At 45.0% G+C, this 4,392-nt stretch overlaps 1 long non-coding RNA gene across 1 annotated transcript; it reads left to right on the top strand.

Moving 5' to 3' along the window:
• Window positions 1–425: 425 nt before the first annotated feature.
• LOC311313098 lies at window positions 426–1,949 on the top strand. The gene is made up of 3 exons (XR_014630594.1): window positions 426–943; window positions 1,093–1,268; window positions 1,447–1,949. It is a non-coding gene; the product is annotated as an uncharacterized lncRNA (long non-coding RNA).
• Window positions 1,950–4,392: the final 2,443 nt, after the last annotated feature.

Below are 4,392 nucleotides of genomic sequence, written 5' to 3'. Positions count from 1 at the left end.
ACAAATATTTCATCTCATGCACTACAGTATGTTGATGTTTTTATCTGTGGTCTCTCTCTCAGTCCAGTGTGTGGGCGCATACCCCAAAGGAGGACCCTGGCTGATGACCTCCCTGGACTCTCACCCCTGGCTGGTCTTCCTCGGACCCTCGTCCCTTGCCGTTGTTCCGTGTCCCTGCACCTCCTTGGACCCCCAGTTTATTGGTGGTTCTTTAATTCTTTCTTTTCAGTATTTTCTTATAGTGTTAGTTTGCCCCATGTTAGTTGTTACCTTTACCATTTACCCTTTACCCCTTTACACAAATCTGCTCAGATGTCTTGCCACTGAGTGAGCCTTGTCGGGTTTTTCAACACCTTTGTGCTGAGCCAGGGTGACTCTTGTCTCTGCTTTTTGATCTTCCAGTGCCCCACGGATGGATACAGACTTGCACCTGCGGATCACACCAGACACAATGTCCTTTCGGAAAGTGTAGTCCTTCTCTACTTTCCTTGGTGTGACCACAAACTGGTGAGCACCCTTTGAATACTGGTGTTTGTGCTGTTTCTGACCCTCCTTTGTTTTAGCTGTTTCTCTTTTAACATTGCTGTTATGGTCCAGTGCAGCGACACGCAAGCGGGCCTCAAAGCTCTCCCTCTGGAACTTCTTCCTTTTTGTGGCATATTTTGTGTAAAGTGAGTGAAGACTCTCCAGTTGTCCTGTATGAATGTTTTCTGTTGTTTTTTCCAGTTTTTTCAGGAGCACCTTGTCGAGGACTATCTTTTGCAGGTGTTCAAAGGCAGCAGAGTTTGGCTGGAGCCAGGGCCGCATGCTCTCTTCTTCAGGGGTGTATGGAGCATGCTCACACCTTGTCATCATCTCACCACATGCCCAGTGGTGCACATTAGTGATGTGGTGAAGGATGGAGGTCCACTTCTCCTTAAGCTTGGCTGCGCTTCCGCCACAGGTGCTGACACAATACCAGAGATGGTTTGTTATCATCTTCATCCACTCATATAGCTCCTCATTGTGGGTCTTCAGTAATCTCTTCCTGACAGACTTGACAATGTGCCACAGGTCATATTCATGCTTTATGTCTGGGTGCTTTTCTCTTAGGACCTTCTGCACAGAGGGGTGGCAGTCAGTGGCAATCACCGATATGTGTGTACCGTACTCTGCAACCTTCGACAGACATCTCTCCATACCTTCGACCTCCAGCCAGTAGCTGTTCTTCACCTCTGTGACTTTGACAGTCTCCTGTGCTACCACCATGTCTGACTTGGTATCCAGAAGTGAGTAACTTCCAAATGTTGCATTGTGGCCTGGGCTATCATATCTACAGTCTCCAGACACAGCCAGTGGTTCATCATGCACTGCTGCCAGCACAGCTTCATTGTGTGTTGTCCACACCTCATTTACCTCAGGGATAACATAAGCTTTCTGAATATTAAACCATTCTCTCTTTGACAGGGTTTCCAGACCAATGGTGTCACATATCTCCAGAAATGGACTGCACTCATTGCCAGTGGCAAAACTAGCAGCTGGTATTGCAACGTTGCACTCCATCATACCTCTGATTAAAGGCTGTGAGTTCCAGGTGTAGTCATGCCCATCAATACATTCAGTATGAATCTGTAGTCCAAAGCCACTTTTCCTTAAGGCTGGTGGCTGGACTAGGCATTTTCCACAACCCTCCCAGTGGCACACACGGAACAGCTTTAACAATTCATGAGTGGACACAATGCTCTTTCTGTCCTGAGAGATATTTAGTTCCTCATCTGCCACTTCACTTACACTCTCATTATCATCAGTAGTGCTTTCCTGGTCACTCATTTCAAACTCATCACACTCAGTATTTGAGCCCTCCTCCATTGAGCTAGCCCCCTCAGACCCTTCCCATTCTTCAGCAGCGGAACATGCAACAGATGATGGTGATGAAGGTCTGAATTCCTCAACTGGTCTGCCATAGGAGTGGTCATGGGTAAGGTCATGGGTGAATTGAATGTCATCAGTCAGAGTGCATTTATCATTGTAGTGCTTGGATGTTGTTGCCACTTCCTGCTGACAATGCTCTGTCTGGGTGCTCACACTGACACTGACCCCTATACTTTCCTGCAGCTCAACACTGATGTCGCTCTCTGGCATACTACTCCTGAATCCTAACGAAATCTGTGAAAACAAAGAATGTCTCATACAAAGGGATCTTGACTGTCTTCTCAACTGTTCTGTCAAAGAAAAACTGTCTGTATGGATGGTGACTACTACAAACCAAATCTACAAATAAAGTAATCTGAACTGAATTCACCAGCCCATGTTATTGATGACAAAATGTTTACAGTAATGAAAGATAGTTGAGGTGTAGTGCACCTTATTCTAAATGGGTGAAGACCAAAGCATCCTGGCCAATCGGAGCTTGATACAAGATCTGATTGTCACTAACCTGCCATGGTAAGAAAGCTGGGTTGAACTTGCTTGTTATGGTTGCAGTGAGTATAAGCCTATGATATTATCTATTAATTATGCTATAAACCAAATGGCTGTGCTTTAACAAGAAAGAAGTAGCATGTTTGTGGACTACTGTATATTGCTCTGTTGGGAGCCTATTCCTAACCAGTAGTTGGTGCTCTACACCTAGAGATTCAGGTATTAGCCTGGGCTAATACATTATGGTCAAGTTCACCTTGTGTATTAAAACCCAGTTTGTTTGTTTTTCTCCATAATTCTTAGCTTGTCTGGTCTCCTTGTGCAGAAATGCTTGAAAAATCTCAATCATATAATGCATGGCCAATAAATAAACTTCTTTTTTTTTCCAGGACAACCTGGGCTATCAGAATATGAAAGCTGCGCTTAGGTCACATCATGAATGTCAACCCACTTTTTACAAGTGAGAAGTTAGTGCCATGCAGATGAAAATCTACAGATTATTTATCAGATATATAGCCTACGTTATTCATTATAATTTGTGCTGCAATCGTCATGTTCTGCCTAATGGTTCTTGACATGATTGGTTGGGTCTGTTGTAGGAGTGTGGGAAGCAGATAGTTGACGGATAGCGACGGAATATTTCATGCGCCCTGGGCGCACGTCTCCATGCTATACAAATGTGCTTATGATATGATCAAATCAATATTGCGGATAGCCAAAGCCAGAGTGACGGCTAATGACAAGGATTTTCAACATAACAAATGATAAATGACCACAAAAGACGTATAATATCGTTATGGATTCATACGAAGACTGAGAAGACACTGAAGTGTTAAGCTTCAAGGCAAACAAACAGTAAGTAGGCTAGCCTTCTATCATAGCCTTTGCACAAGCTCCACTAGGCTACTTCATGAAATTCTACAGGCATCCTTATTTCATGTCCCATACTATTGGATGGAGTAATCAGGTGTGCGGCACACCTGATCACTTCCATCCAATGGCATAGGACATGAAATAAATATGCCTGTAGAATTTCAGGAAGTAGTGGAGCTTGTGCAAAGAGCCTATTTTGCTATCGGATCCGACTTGCCTCTCTCTGCTCTGCTACACTGGCTCGCCGGTGAGCCCGCTCCTTACGGCGCACAGCTACTTGGCTTGTAGACTGGGTTGGACGGTCTGTACACCCAATCTTGTAAGACGTAAAGTCAAATACTGAGGGAGCGGCCTCGGGCTTCAACTTGTTGGTCAGACGAACAACTAGTTCGTCTCCCTCAAAAACCCGCTCCTCCACATAGTCTTCGTTGACGAAGTGCTCGCTACAAACCCTAGCATTACGGCTAACTGGAGGATTCACTCGCTTCAGAGCAGCTAGCCAACGTCGCAGAACCGCTTGCCGCTTAAGAGGCAAAGTATGGAAGTGGACAATCTTGGTCTTGTTTTTCACTCTGTAAAATTCATTGCTGCATCCAGGTGCTATACAAAAGTGGCCTCCCTTACTTCGCGTTTCACTTTTTTTCTCCATTTTAACACAGAAGTGTAGGCTAGCTACAGTAGTTACAGTAGTTATGATTTCTAGCAACCAACCCCGTGACGTCACGTTCAAAGGCGGGACAAGATGGCGCTACACTATTGTCAAAAATATATTTTGGATAACTTGTTATTTTAAAACCAGTCTCTCTGTCAGGGTGAAACCTATAAGGATAAGAAGAGTGGGAGTCAAACTTGTAAATTAGGCTAACTTCTTCTAGTGTTTCATGTCCCCTTTAATGGTCTGGGGTTGTTTTTCTGGGGTTGGCCTTGGCCCCTTGGTTCCAGTGAAGGGAGATGTTAATGTTTCAGCTTACCAAGACATCAGTTTGGGGAAGGCCCTTTTCTGTTGCAGCATGACTGTGCCCCAGTGCACAAAGCAAAGTCCATACAGGCATGGTTGGGTGAGGTTGGCGTGGAAGAACTTGACTGGACTGCACAGAGCGCTGACCTCAACCCCCCTCA

This window comes from Borostomias antarcticus, assembly GCF_949987555.1.
Source record: "Borostomias antarcticus genome assembly, chromosome: 9".
In the NCBI taxonomy this organism is placed as follows: domain Eukaryota; kingdom Metazoa; phylum Chordata; class Actinopteri; order Stomiiformes; family Stomiidae; genus Borostomias; species Borostomias antarcticus.
The sequence above is the reverse complement of the archived record's forward strand: the minus strand, read 5'-3'. Positions and strand labels throughout refer to the sequence as shown.